This window comes from Panthera leo, chromosome A1 (assembly GCF_018350215.1).
Source record: "Panthera leo isolate Ple1 chromosome A1, P.leo_Ple1_pat1.1, whole genome shotgun sequence".
NCBI lineage: Eukaryota > Metazoa > Chordata > Mammalia > Carnivora > Felidae > Panthera > Panthera leo.
Window position 1 is genome coordinate 68,154,774 of NC_056679.1, and position 21,092 is coordinate 68,175,865.

General features: G+C 40.6%; 1 non-coding gene across 1 annotated transcript; it reads left to right on the top strand.

Moving 5' to 3' along the window:
* Positions 1-857: 857 nt before the first annotated feature.
* LOC122202601 lies at positions 858-964 on the top strand. Its single transcript, XR_006194758.1, has one exon. It is a non-coding gene; the product is annotated as a U6 spliceosomal RNA (small nuclear RNA).
* The last annotated feature ends 20,128 nt before the right edge of the window (positions 965-21,092 follow it).

A 21,092-nucleotide genomic window follows, 5' to 3' on the forward strand; every position in this document is an offset into this window, starting at 1 on the left:
ATCCCCTTTAACTGTAAATCCTGCTTTCATCCCAATTGTGAGTTAAACCGTACCCAGATGCTTGTGAAATCCTCAACACTGTCCAGTGGTAATCGAGGAATGCCCCGTTTGGTTAGTCTGCACCTTGAGAACAGATGACTCACTCCTCTCTCGATCCCATCTTCAAAAGTGGTCTGTGTCTGGCCTTTGCCGTCCTCCCTAACCCACCTGTCCACATCAAACATACCAATCACTGGTCCTGTGGTTTTACAAGTCTTTTGAGTCTCCAGAGCTGACCTTTCTGTTTTATTTTATTTCTAACTAGGGGCGACCGGATCGGCAAAATCTCCAAGGGATATTTTTTGAATAAATACACCCAGTGCTCACTTCAGCAGCACAGACACTGAATAGATAGACACATCCACGTTTGGTAATTTTATTGTATATTTATTTGAAAAGAAAATATTGCCATTTGGTCATCACTGCTTTCCAACACGCTATGCTTTAGTTTCTGGGTTCATTCTACAGTGACTCCCATATAGACAGAGCAGGGTGGGAGCCTGTGAAGACCGAGGCCAGTGCTAGAAGCTTCTGCTCCTGAGAAGCAACTCTGCAGAGCAGTTATGACCACAGAGCAGCTCCGGGGAAGCCTTCTTACCATGCGTGCACCCCGTGGCTACAGCCACTTGCCCTTTGAAGGCTGAGCCCTAGAGCAGTGTCCTTTTCTGACATTGTCACCCAGAGTAGACATTTACAGCAGTCTCTGTTTTGCACAACAGACCTGTGCATGTATGAGGCCTTGAGCAGGGTCAGCTATATAATTTGCAGGGTTCATTACAGAATGAAAATGTGGGGCTTCTTTTTTAAAAAGTAGGAGAGTGCTTGCTTTGGTAGCTTGTATATTAAAATTGGAGCCATAGAGAGAAGATTAGCATGGAACCTGCGCAAGGATGACACGCAAATTCATGAAGCGTTCCATAAAAAAAGAAAGAAAAAGTAGGAGAGAAAATGCCTTTAAAGGCAATAAAATAGGAGCCCCTGAGTGGCTCAGCCGGTTGAGCGACTGACTTGATTTTGTCTCAGGTCTTGATCCCAAGGTCGTGGGGTCAGGCTCCACCCTGAGCCTAGAGCCTGCTTAAGATTCTCTCTCCCTCAGCCCCTCTCCTCCCTGTTTCCACTCTCTCTCTCTCTCTCTCTCTTTAAAAAAAAAAAAAAAGTGGGGCGCCTAGGTGGCTCAGTCGGTTAAGCGTCCGACTTCGGCTCAGGTCAAGATCTCGAGGTCTGTGAGTTCGAGCCCCGAGTCGGGCTCTGGGCTGATGGCTCATGGCATGGAGCCTGCTTCCGATTCTGTGTCTCCCTCTCTCTCTGCCCCTCCCCCGTTCATGCTCTGTCTCTCTCTGTCTCAAAAATAAATAAACGTTAAAAAAAAATTTAAAAAAAAAAGTATTAAAACATAAGGCTTTTTCCTTTCTTCTGAAGTCTCCTTTTGATTTATCATGGTAATTGGGTTTGTTTTTTTCTTTTTTTTTATTTGTTTTGGTTTGATTTGGTTTTTGCTATTTAATGTCATTCTAAATCAGAAAAAATTCAACATTTTAATTTTTAAATTTTTTTAATGTTTATTTATTTTTGAGAGAGAGAGACAGACAGAGACAAAGTGTGAGTGGGGGAGGGTCAGAGAGAGAGGGAGACAGAATCTGAAGCAGGTTCCAGGCTCTGCGCTGTCTGCACAGAGCCCGACATGGGGCTTGAACTCACAAGCCATGAGATCATGACCTGAGCCAAAGTCGGATGCTCCACTGACTGAGCCACCCAGGCGCCCCCAGAAAAATCAACATATTTAGGTGATTAGCATGAAATGTACCTTTGGTCTTTATAGGGTGCAATACTAGTTTTAAATGAAAATATAAGAGCCTTCGTCTCTCAGGTAGCATACTCAAAATTACACAAGCCAAATTTCAAAGCTCATACCTGTATGTCTATTGTGGTTTTATTGCAACAGTGGAAACACTGCACAAAAGCAACTCTGCTTTTCACAGCACACATTCTACCAACTCTATTTTCAGTTTACTGAAGAGTAAGGAAAGACTGAACAGAAAAGAAACCATTACCCTATCTTTTCCTTTCTTTCTGGGTCACCATTTTCAGTGTTATTGGCCGACTCAAGAAAGTAACACAAGTAAAGAATGGGTTCCTTGATAGGGTTCCTTGTTCATTAGTGTTCATTAGAGTGTCATTGTCTTCCTCCGGGTCTGAAGCAGGTTCTGTTTTAAACAGAAAGCATGGCCTAAAGGGGTTGTCAATGACCCTTCATACCCAGCTATAAGACCCAACTTACTTGCCTGGTACTTGTACTGAGTCACTGAACTGCCATGCCTTGTGGATCCACCAGAATTCTTTGCTCGTTGAATGTCATCCATTCTATTTGTAAATAGGCCTACAAAGAGTCGCAGTGCACGTGCATATAGCATGTAACTTCTCTGTTCACACGTGTGCTCCACTGTCCCATCACATTTCACTTGCAAAACACAAGTTCAAAGATAGCATGATTAAACATTTCAAGATGCAACAATACAGGATTAAGCCAAACAAGGGACCCTTCTGAACATGGGCCCTGGGCTACTGGGTAGTCTGCACATCCATGAAGTCAGGCCTGGCCTTGAACTAGGAAACCACTTGGTTGATCGACTCAGGTTCAACCACGGAAAAGGTACCAAAGTCAAGAATATTTTTGGAAGTGTCAATGAGGAAGAAACACTTAAGTTACTACTTCTTATGTTTGTAGACCACCGGACATCAAAATTTGGTTTCCTTTGATTGAGTTCATTGGGTTGACTTCCAACATCTCTGGTTTCCTGTTCGATGCCACAGAATTATTTTATAAACTCTGAATGATATGGATTACCTCTGGCTTCATCTCTGCATGGGTGCAGGCACATAAGTTCCTCAACCTCTTGAGCCTCCAGGTTGCAGGGCACCCCTTTTATTCATTTCTGGGTCATGCCCCCTCAGACCCTTGAGTGGTGATGTCTTTTGGACGTGGCATGTGTGATTTATGAAAGGCTTTGGTTCTGGGGTGGACTTTGCCTGCAGGGGCTGACCCTCCACCCACAGGGGATGATAGGTAGATAATAATGCCTTGAGAGACAAAAGAGGAACTGTGAAAAAAAAAGACCTTTGCCCCAAGGAGTTATATAATCACTCCACAGCACTGTGTACACACACACACACACACACACACACACACACACACACACACAGAGGTGGGGCAGCAAGGAAGCAGTAACATGGATTTCTTTCCCAAGGACTGACACAGCAAGTTATCTCTTCATAACTGACATTTTTAAAGCTGACTCTATGCACAATTCAAGCTTTTGTCTTATTAAATTACTGAAGACAGGGAGGATACTAGGAGTCTGCAAATAATCTGTTTTCCTCAGACGTATCAGGGCAGTTGCCAACCACGGATCCCATCTTTAACTTCTTTCGGAAAGTGAACCTGTTACCTATCAAGAGATATAACCATGGGGCCACATGCACATGTTTTTCTAGTGAGTTACATCCTGGCTGCGTCCCCACATTTTTCTCCTTGTGTAGTGTGGACGGCTCCAGAGACAAACCCTCACTGCTGTAACATTTTCGTGGGAACAAGGAATGAGAGCTAGTCCATTGCATTCAGGAGAGTAGCGTGTTGGGCTCCATAAAGGAGCTGGGACCATTCTTCCCCTCCCTGCCCTTGTGCGCTGACCTCAGCCTGCCTTGTCTACAGGGATAAACAACGACCAGTTTGGACCTGCCTCTGCTCTTGCTCTCAGTCTCCCTCTGTGACCTTATCCTTTGGCCACAGCAGTGTCCCAGAGGCATCATGCCTGAAGCCGAGTGACTGGAGTGGCAGGGCTGAGTCTAGAATACCACAGAAAGGCGCTCTATGTTGGGTACTGCAAATCCTCCTTGAGTAGCCTCTCCAGGTACCAGAATTCAGCATGACTTGCATTCCTGTCAATCAACCAAAACAGGCACAGATATTAACTGAGAGTCTTCTAAAGAATATGCTGGTGATGGACAGATGTATTTGAAAGAATAAAAACCATCATTCAGAGTTTGGCTTTGCATATGTCTCACCGGATGACCTTAGACCAGTTATTTAATTCTGGAGGCTTTTGTTGTCTCAGTAGTAAATTAGAGATGAAAATACCTCTTGCCTATCTCACGGTTTAGAGATTGAACCAGGCTAAACACTGCACATATAATAACACACCATAAGAAAACTGTTAGAGTCGACTGCAATGTCAGGCATTACTATCAAGTGCCTAATACCATCCCAGACAGCATAGAATAAAAAGTAACTAATATTTCATGCCTATCTGAAATGAAATCACAATCTTGTTGGGAGAAAAGGCTCTGTATGTGGTACAGATATGCTTTTTTAGATCTCCACATTATATATTGTTCATAACAACACTTCTGTCTACGAAGTTGGTTCTATGATTATGTCCACTTTACATATGAAGTAATGAGATGCAGTGATCCTGCATACCGTTTGAAGGTCACATGCCCAGCTTCAGGAAAACAGCAAACTCAAGATATGAAACCCATGAAGTCTAACTCCAGACTCCAGACTTTACCTTGACACCATGCCGTATCTTTTCATTGGTATTATAGACTTAGTACAGGCAATAATTAAGTGGACTTAGTTATAGAAGAGATCAATATGTAATTTTCTCAAAGACCCTATGTATCTTTCCCTGGGAGCCCTACTTCTAGCTTTATGATAAGCCACAGTGATAGCCTAACCATAAAAACTAAGCCTTCTTAATTGCTCCCCTTCTAAAAGTTCTTGAAATCTGTCAGCTTATTTAAAATGCGGAGCTTTTGACGAAGCCCTTCATGGGACACTCAGACCCGAGTTTCTGATGCTGGTGGAGAGGGTGTCTATAGGAAATTGCCAAGCGGGTCCTATAGGTGCCAGCGCTCTGCTCACGTGTGGGGCTGAATCTGCCAATGAACATATTTGATTAGGACTGCTTCATTGTGCTCGCTTGCTTAAAAGTACTGAACTGTTGTATAAGTTCCTTTGAAACAATGCATAAGGAAATAGAATTTAATAGCATTTCTGGCTCTTGAGTCAAGTGTATGTCAGATTACAACGAGCAATTTGAAAACACCGAAGTAGCACAATTTAAAAAAAAAAAGAAGAGGTCTTAGTGAGAAGGCTGTTCTGGAGCAGAATATGACAAACTTAAGAGCCACTCCATGTTCCTTCTTCAAATATCCAAGAGAATTCACTGGTTCCTAAAACTTCACGCATGTCTTTTGATTCCTCCTTCTAAAAATCGTAAAATCTTGGCATGACTGTTCCTAATTCAGAGTCTACTAATGACTATCTTGTGTTCCTTTTAGCTCTGTGTCCCCACACTGCTACGTGAAACATGGGGGCCACATTCCAAGGGCTTTGGATAACCATGCTGAAACTCCATAGATCTCTTGATATCAGAAAATGGGGTATTTTTCCCTGAATGGTTTTTTTTGTCATGAATTTTCTTTATGAGTTTTCATTTAATGTGAAGTGTTGAAGAGTGGTCTATTCCCTCACGCTCCCAGCACACTTTATTGAACACCAATCTGGTGCAGCTGAACTTGGTGCTCAAGTGACCACTTATCAATGGCCATTCACCATTAGAGATTTTAGGAATCTCTTGAAGATCTATGCCTCTGGCAGAATACTCCCTCGGAACCACACATCACAGTGGGATGACGCAAAATCAGGCGATTTCAGAGTACTTTCTTAGGTGAGTTTCTAAGAGATATAGAACCAGTGGACGTTTGACATTCAGCCAGAGATGCGGTCAAAGAACCCGGGCGGCCAGCAGAAGCCAGATACCCTGCAGCTGCAGCCACAAGATGCATGCTGAGTTTTGAATGTTTGTGCTCCAAAAGAACAGCTTTGGACTAAAATAAGCCTTTTAAGGATCTCATGAGGAATCACAGGTGCCCCAGGATGACCTAAATGACAGTGTTTTCTGGAAGTTCTAAACACAGTGAGAACTGTGTGTGCAGAAGGATCGTCACACATGCCATTATGGGTCAGAGTTTGTCTTCTCTACTAGGCTCTAAGTCTGTGTCCGGTTCATCACTGTTTGCCTTGTGCCTAGTACAGGCTCTGGCCTCTGGTAGCCATTCAACAAGGAGGAGCGGTTTCAGAGGGTGGATTGTCTTTATGGACCAAGCTATGGGATCTGACCTGGTGAGGCATCCTCAGGACCCAGCCATTGCCCTGTAATATACACACTACACTAGCAAACCCCAGTTTTTCGTGGTGCCCCCCTCCTTGGGGTCAACTCTTGAGAATTCTGAGCATGAACATACCCAAGGAATCTGTACTTCTGTCGCCTCCTTAACGTTGTTTTCTTGAGCAAACTTGGTCCCGCGGTCTCTTAGAAGGAGTCCCACTTTGTTTTCATTTTCTCTTTCATTTTAAAACTTAGGTCATTAACCTAGATGGAAGAGAGTGAAACAGACGACCAATGACCCTTAGTTTTGTGGGAAATGTGCTGTGTGTCTGGGAGCGATCAAAATTTCCCACCCAGACAAGTTAGAGGTGACAGAGGTGCTTTCTTAAAAAAGTAAAGCGGCCTAGCGGTTCTGGTCTTGGCATTGCTGCTATATCTTATATAACATTCTTTTTTTTTTAATTGACTGCTCTGTTTTTCATCTCAAGTTCATTTCATTAGGTTGCTGAAAAGATTCAGGATGCCAGTTAATTTGGATATTTTGGGAACTTATTTCAAATGTAACATCTTTTGACTGGGATTTCTAGGGGTTGCACGTGGGTCCTCCCCCATCTCCAGATGCTGGGGCTTTAAATTGTCATGAGAGCTGAAATTTCATTATGCTCTTATTTCTCCAAAAGAAAGGTAGGTGTGTCATAAATTCCCTCAGGAAATCAGGTAACTTTTCCTTTGCTTTCAACTCACGTGAAAAATATTAAGCATATGTAGAGACATCTTAGTAAGTGTGTGTGGGGGGGGGGTTCTTGCAAGTATGAAACTAAGCCAACTACATGCATTTCACATATAACCTTGCAACATTCCTAGGAGGCCCCGTTGGATTGTTCTCCATCTGATATGAGATGAAATTGAGTGTCGTAGAAGTTTTTTGGCTTGTCCAAGATCTCCCAGGCTGTAACCATTATTACTTTAGTGCCTCTGAGCTCCACACAGTCTTTTTATCCTGCTTTGTGACGTGGGGACTCCAGGGAACCTCATTTCTCCCCGCCTGCCCACGGGTGGTCCTGACGGGAGGCTGAGGGCTGGAAGGGGAAGAAAAGACAGTCTGCTAGTTTTCTAGAACTGCCATAAGCTACCACAAACTGGGTAATTTACAACAGAAGTTTATTTGCTCTTGGCTCTGGAGCCTAAAAGTCTGAAACCAAAGTGTTGGCCGGACCACACTCTCTCTGATGGTGCTGGAAGAGAATCTGTTCCATGCCTTTGTCTTGGTGTCTGGTGTTTCTGGAAGTCCTTGGCGTTTCTTGGCTTGTAGATGCATCACCCCAATGTCACACATCACCACGTGGTCATCTCCTCTCTGCCTGTCTGTCATCACACAGCGCTCTCTTTGTGTGTCTGACTCTGTACCTCTCTTCATAGAAGGACGCCAGCCATATTGGATGAAGGACCCACCATACTCCACTATGACCTCACCAAATCCTGCATCTTCATTACATCAGCAAAAACCCTCTTTCCAAAAGAAGTCATTGTTCACAGTTTCCCGGGATCAGGACTTCAGTGTATCTTTTGCAGCATGAACTCTACCCACAATAGGATGACTCTTTTTCTCTGTTTCTGTTCTCACTGTGACATCCACTCACAAGGAGGGCTAAGATGCCCACAGAGTTCATGGCACTGGTTGTGGCTCTTGGGCTTCAAAGGCAGGTGCTCTGTAGTGACCTTTCCTGAGGAGCCTGTGTCTCCACCGACCACTCCTTCAGCCCAAAGTTCTGAATCTCATCTCTGAAAGGTCCTCCTCAAAGTTTCCAGATTCCTTCCTTGTTCATTGCCCCCTCAGCAATGATATTTATAACTGCTGTCCACCATTACTGCCCTGTTAAACCTTACAGTTCTTTTTGACTCCTTCTTGTAGTTAATGACCTTGTATCCAGTTGACAGTTCTTTCTACCAAATTCTCTCCGTTAAAATGTTTGTCTCCTGACTGGACCCTGCTACATGGGTAGTGGACTGGGAACTCATCCCTAAGGCAGCGTGGCATTGTGCTTACGCAGCTGAGCTGTGTCTTAGGAGAAAGCACCAGAACTTTTACCAATATTCAACTTTCCCCTGTTCCTGTGAAACCACATGGATGAAAAGTCCCCCATCCTAGCTGGTTTTGAAGCCGAGGCTAGGTGAAATGAACCAAAGAATCTTCTTTAAAATCTTTTCAGGAGCGGGGAGTGGGCGAGAGGGGAAAATGGGTGATGGGCAACAAGGAGGGCACCTGTTGGGATGAGAAATGGGTGTTGTATGTAAGCGATGAATCACAGGAATCTATCCCCAAAATAAAGAGCACACTGTACACACTGTATGTTAGCTAACTTGACAATAAATTATATTAAAAATGAAATGAAACAAAATAAAATAAAATAAAATAAAATAAAATAAAATAAAATAAAATAAAATAAAATAAAATCTTTTCTGGTCTCTAACTGTCTATGAGTGATGAATAGCACCAATGACATCCCACTTCTACTTATTACCAGCAACTCACTGCCTGATCATCACTCGGGCTATTTTCACCTTCTGCTGGGAGCATGGTAACATGGCTTTTGCCTAACTATTTTGAGGTTAACTGTGGACCTGACTTTCTTTAACCAATAAGATGTGAAAGGAAGTGGCCTGTGTCATGTTCAAGTAGAGCTCTGAGAGCCAATGTGTGACCACATTTTCCCCTGTCCTGCCAATCATGGAAGCACGTGTCAAAACAGAATTCCCACCAGCCCCTGTCCCTGAGTGGCCACAATGAGCAGGGCAACCAGGTAACCTGAGCTGCACGCGTAGCATGAGTGGGAAATGGATGCTTGTTGGGCCATTTGTTCCGGCAGCATATGGAGACTGTCCTGATTAGTACACACAGACTCTCATGTCCAGGGGCAATATCTCAAGCTCATACATTTTTTATGGTGCATTGACTCCTGGGACAACCTGCTTTCCTGGTATTCCTTCACCCTCATCAGTTTCTCCTTTTTTTGCAGCTTTGCTGGGTCCTTCTGCCATTCTGTCCTGCAAACGCTGAAATGTGCCGGGGCTCACTCCAGTCATCTTCTCTTGTCTATCCACACTCTTTCCCTAGAAAACCCCATTCAGTTGCATAGAATCAGTTCATATCTTCCCAGAAATTGGCTCTGATTACCAAAGACATATAATGAACTACTTATTAATTGTCTCCACCTTGATGTCTCCTGGACCACTTTAAATTCCAGATACCCAGCAGAACTTCTGATTCTGCTGCACACCTGCAAAATCCTCTCCATCTCATTATCATACCATCCAATTGCTCAGACCCCAAGCCCCAAAGTCACTCATGATTCTATTCTTTCTACCGCCTCTCCTAGTTGCCTGCCCAACTCATCAGTAAGTCCTATTGGCTCCAATTCCAAAATGCTTATCAAGTCTGATCCCTGATCACAGCTCCACCTGCCCCTGAGTCTAAGCCCCCCTCTTACACCTTGGAGGCTTCCATGACCTCTTAGTCAGTGTTTCTGTTTTCACTTTTAGGCCCCAACATCCATTTTAAAGACTTCATGTTCTTTTTAGAATACGAATAACATCATATCGCTTTCCTACTTCAGAAGTCTCCATGACTTTCTGCTACACTTAGAATAAAACCAAATTTCTGTAGAAAGAGTAAGTTATAAACCCCATATTTGCTCATTCAGAAAATGTAGCTGAAGATGGAAGCCACGTGCCTCCCCTTGGAGTTTAATGAGAAATCCCGAAGGAATGGAAGACTGTTGACATGAGCCCTTGAGAAGACAGGCTATCAAGCAGAATTGCTTGTTGCTAGATAAATATGAGGGAAATGTAGCTAATATATATACTGCTAGTTACTCCCAAATTTGAGTGACATCTCTGCCTGTTCTTTGGTCTTCATGGATGAGGGTCCAGCTATTTGCCAAGGAGGTCAAAGAGCCTTCCTGTTACCTTGAAAGGGTTCTTAATAGTTTCAGGACTTTGTTGGCATGTGTCCTTGAGACTAAAAATGTCTACTATAGGAAATCACATTTGTAAGATCGTCTTGTTGTTTAAAAAAAAATGTTGGGGCGCCTGGGTGGCTCAGTCGGTTGAGCATCCGGCTTTGGCTCAGGTCATGATCTCATAGTCCGTGAGTTTGAGCCCCGTATCAGGCTCTGTGTTGACAGCTCAGAGCCTGGAGCCTGCTTCGGATTCTATGTCTCCCCCTCTCTCTGTCCCTCCCCTGCTCATGCTCTGTCTCTCTCTCTGTCTCAAAATAAATAAAAACATTTAAAAAAATTTTCTTTAATGTTTATTCACCTGAAGTTGTTAACTGATTTTGTCATGGGTGATGGATTTTGCCCACCAACCTTGCGATAATTATTTCACTCTGACCTCTCTCCTCTATCTCTGGGAAAACCAACTCATATAAAAGGACTATAAAAGATTCTTTTAAACCTACAAAGAAATCTACAAAGCATTTCTTCCTTGTAATAATTTGTAAGTCATAATAAAGTCTCTTTTAAAAAAACTGTCATCAAAGTACATTACTTTGTGTCTCAGTCTTTCCTAGTATTCCATGTTTTGTCTTACAAAGCCACGTAGGATTGGACCATCATCTACCTCATTTACTATCTCCAGGCACTCTAGGTTTGTTGATGTCTCTAGACCACAGAAAGCTCATTTCAAACATAGGCTCTTTAGGTTTGTTGATTGTTTTGTCTGGAATTCTTTTTGCCTGATCTTCCCAAGACTCCCAGCATGTGGTTTTGTTTCAAATGCCACCTTCTCCAAGAAGTCTTCCTGTATCACTCTATCTAACCGCCCCCCCCCACCCCAACCCTGGCCCATTAAATCACTCTCTCGTTATCCTGCTTCTCTTATTTACCTTATTTGTTACATGAAACTGTGTTACTCACTACTTATTTGTGTTCTCCCATTAGAATACAAATCTCATAAAAGCAAGGACCTCGTCTGTCTTATTCATCAGTTTCTCCTTCACATCATGAATCCAGTCTAGTCTATAGGGGACCATATAAAAGACTGCGGGATGAATGAGTAAATGTTTATAACTTCAAAAGCATTTTAACACATAGTAACAGAAGTCTTAAACAACATATATAGGTGAATTAGGGCCAAGGACAATTCTATAATAAAAAAAATCTCTTTGGGGCGCCTGGGTGGCTCAGTCGGCTAAGCATCCGACTTCAGCTCAGGTCATGATCTCACAGTTCGTGAGTTCAAGCCCCGCGTCAAGCTCTGTGCTGACAGCTCAGAGCCTGGAGCCTGCTTTGGATTCTGTCTCTCTCTCTCTCTCGCTCTCTCTGCCCCTCCCCAGCTCATGCTCTGTCTCTCTCTGTCTCAAAAATAAATAAAAACATTAAAAAAAAATCTCCTGGGTCAGAAAATATTTTAGCACACATCTTTTGCAGGCTACAGCTGTAAGTTGGTTTAGCTGATGTGTGTGTTTTATAAAAAAGACCACTGGAAAATTGTCTTCATTGATCCACCTATGAATTAGAACGAATTCAGCACACACTTCCCATGTTGGCAGGTGATTCTTGCCGTTGTACATTTTGGATGTTAGACTCAGCTGGTGTAGGACATAAGTGCAGTTTATTGAAATAATTAGGGTTTCACAAAGCCCTTCTGCTAAGAAACTTCCCAGGATGTCTGTCTGCAGATCAATAACTGTACCTGAGTAAAATCTAATAGATGCAGAATGTTGCGGTCCCATCTCTTGGCTTTAGTTGGGTTAGCACCTCTGACTCAGGGTGTGGGCAAGGATTCACACCTTCAACTGAATCAGGTCTGAGTAGAGGAGACATAAACCCACGCAGGGGTGAAGCCCTTGGATATGGATGCATGAGTCAGACTTACTGAGTAAGCAGCTAGCTGTATAGAAAATTGGGATAATCTTTCAGTATGAGAATTCATACTGAATAGTAAAAAGAATACTTGATTTCTATTTTTGTAGAAGGCAATGAAGATTATCTGCTCTTTATTTTTTTTAACTTGTTGATGTTTATTCAATTTTGAGAGACAGAGAGAGACAGGGCAGGAGCAGGCAAGGGGCAGAGAGAGAGGGAGACACAGAATCCGAAGCAGGCTCCAGGCTCTGAGCTGTCAGCAGAGAGCCTGAGGTGGGGCTCAAACCCATAAACAGTGAGACATGACCTGAGCCGAAGTTGGACACTTAACCAACTGAACCACCCAAGCACCCAATTATCTATTCTTTAAAAACTTGGTAGGATACACTTGTACAAAACTTTGGCATGTGCTTTTGGTGGTTACAATGCAATATTTACAATGGTTTTTAGGGCACCAGTGTGGCTCTGTCAGTTAAGCATCCGAGTCTTGATTTTGGCTCAGGTCTTGATCTCATGATTCATGGATGGAGCCCCATGTCAGACCCTGTGCTGATAGCAGGGAGCCTGCTTGGGATTCTTTCTCTTCTTCTCTCTCTGCAACCCCCCCACTCTCTCTCTCTCATATTAAATAAACAGAAAGAAAGAAAGAAAGAAAGAAAGAAAGAAAGAAAGAAAGAAAGAAAGGTTTTTAGCTCATTTGTATTTTCTATTTCTCCTTATGCCATTAAAAAATCAGTTTTGCTAGAAATTCATCTTTTTCACTGAGGTTTTCAAGGTTATGGTAATTTAGTTATATAATATATACACATAATATATAGATAATATTATATATAATGTGTGTTTTATATACACATATATACATATAAAGATACTCTATATTGGTGTCTTTATATGTCATATGTGCATTATACATATTTAAAGATATACATTCAATTCAGAATTTCTGTAATATTTTAGTTTTTCTCTCTGCTGCGTTTTTGGATAGCTATATCTTCTTTCAGTCTTGCATTTCCCTCCTGGCAGCTGTCGGGCTGGACAAAATGCACCAGGGAGCTGATAAACTGTGTTTAGCTGAGCATTTCATCTGGGTTTATTGTTGCTTGCTTTTTAAAAAGTTTTGCCAATCATTCAGTTTTTACTAGCCACTGAATATACCCCTAAAATAAAAAAAAAAAGACCATTTCCGATGGAGGCAGCAGTGGCTGCTGGAGTGTTTGGATGCAGGACTCTGTCACAAATGGGCCTTCTCTGCAGATACCTGCTTGTTTTGCCCATTTGAAAATGACTTTAATTAGAACCAGACCACAAACTCACGTACTTTGGTATTTCACCATGAAATTCCTTACGAATTGATCAAAACCACTTCATGCAGAAAGCAAAAAATAGTGAAACACCAAGTACGTCATTTCTCTGCTTTCCTGCACATATTGTGAAAATTGATTAATTCAGTTTATCAGTTAACTGTTCAAGTTTATGCTTGGGGCACATTAAAATCTGTTGTTTGAGTTTTTTGATGGGACAAGTTTTTTGGATTTTTTTTCTTTGACAGGCTGTCTCTTTTCTTCACCTGAAACAGATTTGAAATCACTTTAGTAGACAATGGCATTGCTCTTTGCCCTCTTGTATCAGTTTAATCTTGCAAAGTAATTCTCAAAATGACCTGAATCATTCCATTAGATAAAGTGGAGACATGGAATTCTGCTAATTTTACTTGTGCATATGTCTGATAAAAACTTTAAAATACCAAAAAAAAATTTTTTTTTACCTGCATTGTTGATTTTTTTAAAAAGTGTTGACAAGACTCTGCTCTATTTCCCTGTGAGTCTGTGTACCCCTAACATAGCTCTGCCCCAGGGCTATGTGAACCTCTGTTTTAAAACAACAAAGATGTGTAGGCTGAATCTGCAATGACCTCGGGGAACTGTTATTGTGTAATGTCACTGAGCATTTTTTCCCCCTCTTAATGTAGAGGACAAAATATTCTTAATCAATTCTGATTCATGCCATGTTTCCATTCTTTTTTTTAAATTTTTTTAATGTTTATTTAGTTTTGAGAGAGAGAGAGAGAGAGAGAGAGAGAGTCAGAGCATGAGTGGGGGAGGGGCAGAGAGAGAGGGAGACACAAAATGCGAAACAGGCTCCAGGTTCTGAGCTGTCAGCACCGAGCCCAGCACAGCCTCAGGAACAGTGAGATCATGACCTAGACTGAAGTCAGATGCTTAACCAGCTGAGCCACCCAGGCGCCCCATGCCATGTTTCAATTCTTGAAACAATAGTGGTTTTTGTATTAGGTTAAGTTTCAATTAATGTGACTCAAATGATGTCATTTGACATATGCTGGTCTTGAGGATCTGCTTATAGTTAATGTAAGATTTAATATCTGTTCATCTTGAAAATATAAAGCTACTTTAAAATTATGATAAAACCATGCATTTGGAATTCTAAAAGAAACCCAACTCTATCATAATGCAAAAAAAAAAAAAGACTTTTCTTTTTTCTCTTGATCTTTTTCAGAATAGCCAATGGCTAGTAAAAATAAAATAATTTGTAAATTTTAAAACAGCAAAAACATTTCTAGTTTTAAATTTTCAAGAAGGTTTGTAAGGTTTAGGATTGCCTGGCAGATTCATTTTGTTTTCATGTTCATTCTGATGAAATATTTGACATTTCTAGAGTTGTTTGTTTTATTTATTGTACTCCCAAGTCTTCTCCAGCTAATTAGGATTAATATGAAACATTTACTAACACCATTTAAATGAGATAATAATATTCGTTACAACTCATAGAGTGCTTACTCTATTTTAGGGACCGTGCTAAGCACTTGCACCTATTAGCTCATTTAATCCTCATGACAATGCTATGAGGTAAGTATTATTATCTTTATTTTCACTGTACAGATAAGAAAACTGAGCCACAGAGAAATTCAGTTACTTGCCCAAGGTGATAGGTTTAAAAGGCAGACTTGGGACTCAAACCCAGCCTCCACAGCTCTAGAGTTCACACATCTAATCAGGATTCTACATCTCCATGGTTGAGTGTGATACAGGTTTGTTGTTCATTTGTTTGTTTTGTGTCTTTGCAGAACTGAAAGTGGAAACTTGTTCTATATCATGCAAAACAGCTATCGAATTAATGTGTTTCCGTTTTAAGTGTTCTTAGAAATGGGAGATCCTTTAGACAATGATGTCTTGACCTGCTCATCTGTTTTGTTTGAATCCCCTATAGTTACTGAAATAGTAAATATCATATGCTAGACAGTGATTTTATTTTACTTTATTTTATTTTATTTTATTTTATTTTATTTTATTTTATTTTAAAAATAAAATAATTATGGCCAGGCAGGAATTAGATCTGTTCTTATGGGTCAGGGTTGCCTTGACCTGACTGTAGAGTTTCATAAACTGAAAGGAGAAACAAAACAAAAGGAAACAGCTGTACCAGGAAATGTTTCCCTCTACCAGCAGATGTCACTGTTGCCTTTTAGCAGGAATGTACAGCATCTACTGGAGATGAAAATGATGGAGAGCATGAGAGTTATTTTACTAAAATCTCTGCAAGTCATTGGGTACATGTTGCTTTGTCATGGAGACAAAGAATTAACCAAAAGAGAGAGTGTGTGTCTCCCCACTTCTGCAGAGAACAGAGGGGGTTTCAGACAACCTGGTGCCTCCCTGATACCTACCTCAGAGGCAGGGGGCGTGGGGAGGGAGGCCGAGGAATGTGGGAGAAGGAGCTTCTCTGTCGGTGCAGAGCCATCATCTGCCCAGCAGGGCTCAATCAGAACACAAGGGCTAGAAAACATCCAGAGCCACAGGGCGGGAGTGAACAGAACTTGTTTGCGTGCACATGCAAGGCACACTCTAGTAATGCTGAGAAATAATTAGGAGAGAATTTGCAGAAGAATGGAGGGTCCTCTATTGTCAGCTAGGACCAAAAGCAATGGAAATGAGACTCACAGAAAAGCATTCTGAGCATCTCTGCGGGGTCTGGGAACACAGAAGTAACCAGATAAGGCTCTGGACCCCGCCTTCACCCTGAAGGCAGAGCCACACTGGCAAACTAGAAAAATATGGCTATGACCGTTGTATACATTTTTTTCCTTAAAAAAAAAATCCTACTACTTTGAAAAGTTGCCATGCTCATTGCTTTCAGCAATATCAGGGCAAAACCATTAATTAATTATTTTAATGATTTAATAATCAAGTAATAGGATACTTCTTAAATTATAATTGTCTTTAGATGCATCAATTATTTGGATTTTTAAAAATAACTCTTTCTTGGAAGTGTTAACTTATATTCTAGTAAACTCTGTTTCCTGGGGTAGTCAGGAAATATATTCCACCTAAATTTTAAGATGTTGTTTTATGGTACTTTATGGAAAACTTTTCCAAGATCAATCAGTACACTTTTCTAACTTGGTCCTTTGATTTCAGAAGCTCCTTTGGCAACAGGATATGATGTCAGTCTTTGCTTCTGGATGTGGGGTCTGTTTTGGTCAAATTGGTTGGTGGTAAGAAGACAGCTAGAAAGTGACCTCAGTGCTATGCGAGGACCAAAGGGTCCTTGTCAACTTAAACTGATATTCAAAACTATATGTCCTCAGGAACACTAATTCCTAGGCACAATGATCTAGAAACTGCATGGTGGTGACTACTTTCTGTTCAATGTCCAACCCATCCATTCCAACAGCCTAAGAACATTTACTATGTGAAAGACTCCAAGTATCTTGAACTCATAGGGTTACCAGATACATCAAGTAAAAATACAGAATTCCTAGTTAAAAGTAAACTTCAGATAAAAAAAGAATATTTTTAGTATAAAAGTATTATACAAAAAATACTATATATACTAAAAATACTATCTGTGCTATATACTGAGGTACTATAAAAGTATGCACATTCCATAAAAATGCCTTTTTTTTACATTGTGGACTCAATTTGCTAAAATTATGTTAAGAATTTCCACATGTAAATTCTTGAGGGATTTTTGCTTATAATTTTTTTTTGGAAAATCTTTTTTTTTAGGTTTTGATATCTAAGTGTTAGTGACCTCATAAAATAAGTTAGAAAGTATTCCCCTTCTACTTTCTATAAGAGTAGAAGTGACTTCATCTTTAAGTGTTTGATAGAATTCACCAGTGAAACTATAACCTGAAGGGATTTTTTTGTGTGTGGGGGGGAAAGTTCTTAATAGTAAATTCAATATCCTAAATAACATTTTCTCTTTATTTTGTAACAGGTTTGGGAGATTTTGTTTTTCATTTGAGTTTATTAAATTTATTGGCATAACATTATTCAGACTATTCCTTTTTTTCTCTTTTTGTGATCGTAGGATCTGTAGTGAGATGCTCTTTCATTGCTGATATTTATCTTTTTTTTTCTTTTTTCCTGAGTAGTGCTATTTCTCTTTTATTAGTCTTTTCTAAGAAGTGTCTTCTGGTTTTAATTTTCTCTGTTGTTGCCCTTTTGCCTTTTTCAACGATTTCTGCTTTTATTTTTACTATTTCATATCTAGTAGTTCAGATTTAAGCTGCTATTTTAGTCTAGCTTGGAAGGTGCATTGAAATCATTGGTTTTAATTTATCTCCTTTTCTAATACAGGCATTGACCATCTAGTTCTATGTTAGCTGCCTCAATCTTTCTCTTTTTTATATGTTCGTTTATTTATTTGTTTGTCTGTTTATTTATTTAGAGAGTAAGAGAGAGAATCCCAAGTAGGCTTCACGCAATGCGGAACCAAAATCAAGAATCAGATGCTTAAGCAGCTGAGCCACCCAGATGCCTCTCCTCAATTTTTCATCTACTGCCTTTTTATTATTATGCAGCTTGAAGTGTGTTCCTAATTCCTTGGAGGTTTCATCTTTGAAAAATGGATTCCAAATATTTGGGTTTTTAAAAACATACACCATTGTCACTTATTTTTAATTTAAGGTGCAGTATAGTCCGAGAACATACCCTGTAATCTTTTGAATTATATTAAAATTTATTTAATGTACCAGCACATGGTCTATTTTGGCAAACGTTTTATGTTCCCCTGAAAAGATCGAATGTTCTGCCATTGTGAATGTAAGGCAAAATTAGTAATGTTGTTAAAATCTTCAATAGCTTTACCAATTTTTTGTGTGTGGTTCTACCAATTTCTGAGGAAGGGGGGTGTCAAGTCCTGAATTTTGATCATACGTTCTCTATTTTCCTTTTAGTCTTGTCAGTTTTGGCTTCATGTATTCTGAAGCTTCATTATTGGGCATATTACATTTATGGTGTTCATGTTCTGATGAAATGACTCCTTATCATCATGACGTTTCCCTGTGTGTATACCTCTGACAATATTTTTCTGGAAGTCAATTGGCATTAACATATGCACACGAGCTTTCTTATTCTTAAAATTTCCAGGATATAACTTTTCCCGTATATTTTTCTTTCAACCTACCTATGTCCATCTCAGCTATACATTTGGGGACTGAGAAAATTGGCACTGTGTGATCCATGTTCCCACTGAAAGCTGGCCTGGACCAAGACTCCATTTAGGAAGCTACTCCTATGTTCTCACTCCAATAGGGGTCATGATGATGCTTCCTGTCTGTATCAATATCACCTTGTCCTTTCCCCAAGAACCCTACCACCATTTACAAAGGTATCCATACAGCAGGAAAGGGGGATGCCTGGACCTCTGTAGGACTACAAGATCTTGCCAGATGTGAACTTGCCTACCTCTCCAACCTGATGTGGCCACTCACCCCTGAGACACTGTCCTCCAGCCACACTGGCTTCAGCCATAAGGCTGTACCGGGATCTCCTTCCTTAAGCACTGGTGTGTGTTGTTCATATGCAAACACATATTTTGTTTAGCTGTCGGTGTTTTTATTGAATTGGGCAAAAATACACAGCCCAGTTTTGCTTTGTTTCTTTATTTTTTTATTTTAAAGGATTGCTAAGTTTTTTGGTTTGTTTTGCAGGTTTTTTTGCTGCTTTCGTCAGGTCTGCAAGCAATTATTTGAAGCCTCAATCCCATTTCCAGAAGGCGGGATCATAAACATAGGCTTGTCTGCCCCCTAGTGTCAGCCCCGCATGATGCCTGCAGAAGCTGAATATTTGTACAGAGGATTTTTGATGACGCTGCCACAAAATGGCCTTGTCAGACATTGAAACTCCTACGCGTTGCAATCATAAGCCAGGAGCTTCATTCCGTGTCAGATCTTCACTCTACACAGAGAGGACTTTCATTTCCCTCTTTATCCATGTTTGAATGTATTTGTTCATACCAAGTCTTTATTACCTTTGGGGTGTAAAACTGAAATGGAAACATTTTTTAAAATAACTTTCATAACAGCTTTGGTCTCAAGGAAGTCTGTCCCATGAAACCAGTGTCAGAGAGAAGTTTTGCAACTTATTTTAAAGTTTATTATTCATAAGATAATAACATACAAAAGTATTTTAAGAATAGCCCTTATTCACATTTCCAAACTGCACGAGAAATCATTTAATGTTTACACTGTTTCCTTTGTGTTATGATCATTTTTGTGGTCCGATCACCGTCTTCAGACCTGGCACTAAACCACTTTCTGACATATGTCCAATCTAATGCAGGTTTTAAATATGGAGTCTAAGCAGGCAGATGTCCCCCTTCTCAGATCAGTGTTTCAATATAGTTCTAATCCTTGGCTCATCCTGAGAATCATGAAGATCTCAGCATCTCATCCTTCCTCAAGATTCACAGCTGCCATCCAGAGTTTCCCTCTAAGCTGTATAGCATGTATTTTGCATGACAAAATAATTTCCATTTTCTTTTTTAAATACAAAATTGTGTTATTGCCTTGCCTGCCCCTGACCGCGCCCCGCCTCCCACCCACACACACACACACACACACACACACACACTTCCACAACCCAAGGCATATCACTCACGTGGCTCTGAAATTCCAGCTGCCTTAGCTACGGGTATCTATCTTGTCCTTTGCTGATCTCAGAAGGTTCTATGAATGATTCTAAGCAAAATCATCTGCACATTCACAGGTATCATGCATAATCTGCATCTCAATATCTGATGTCTTTCTCAAAGAAATGTTTCATTTTCATGCCACATTTATTTTTATTTAGTATATTGATCAATGGGCATGGTGGACACATGACTACAAGCCCTTGTGATTGATCTGCCAGATGGTGCCTGCCCCATGTTGTTTCCATCACCACGCTGGCGATGACGTGAGGCCCAGGGATAACAGGGATTGAGGGGTGCCTAATTTACACAGTAGTTGCTCGGTGCTAAACAGTTGAGAATTTAAGACATTTTTAGTCATGTACATGGCTACCAATGTAGGATTTCGTGTAAGTCAGAGCTTCAGCTTTTGAGAAGGTGAAAGTTTCACATACTCCAAACCTCCACTAGATGATCCCAAGCTTTAAGAGAGAGAGAGAGAGAGAGAGAGAGAGAGAGAGAGAGAGATCTGTTTGGGGGAGGAGGAGAGAATGGAATAAAAAACAACTTGTAGAGGAGTTTCTTAAGGTAAACTTTTGAACTTTATACTCCAAATTGCACTCTTCTGAAAGTATAAATCTTTGCTCACTGATAATTGGAAAAGTACAGCTGAGGTCATTAACAATCATTAAGTGTGTGTGTGTGTGTGTGTGTGGTGTAGCAGATGCAGTTGACGGGTCCAATGGAAGGGAAATGATTTGGACAACAAAATTTTAGGTTAAGTCAATGAAAATAAATATTTCCAATGGGGATTTTAGCTCTTTATGTCTAATGGTATGTACATGTTATAGCCACAAGGTGGAGACCCAACACAGTCTTCCTTGTTTCCTGATGCTGGCAAGTAGAAAACTCGAAAGAGCAGTTTTTAAAGCAAGGTGACTCTGTTTCTAAACTCGTAAGAGGTTTCCTCCCTGTTTTCCCTTACAATTTAGTGGTTATGTTGGCCCTATATTGGATACACAAAATGTGCTTGTCAAAGAAAGCGTATATTTATGAAAACCCCTTGCTTTTAAAAATAATTTGCACAACATGGCAACCGAAA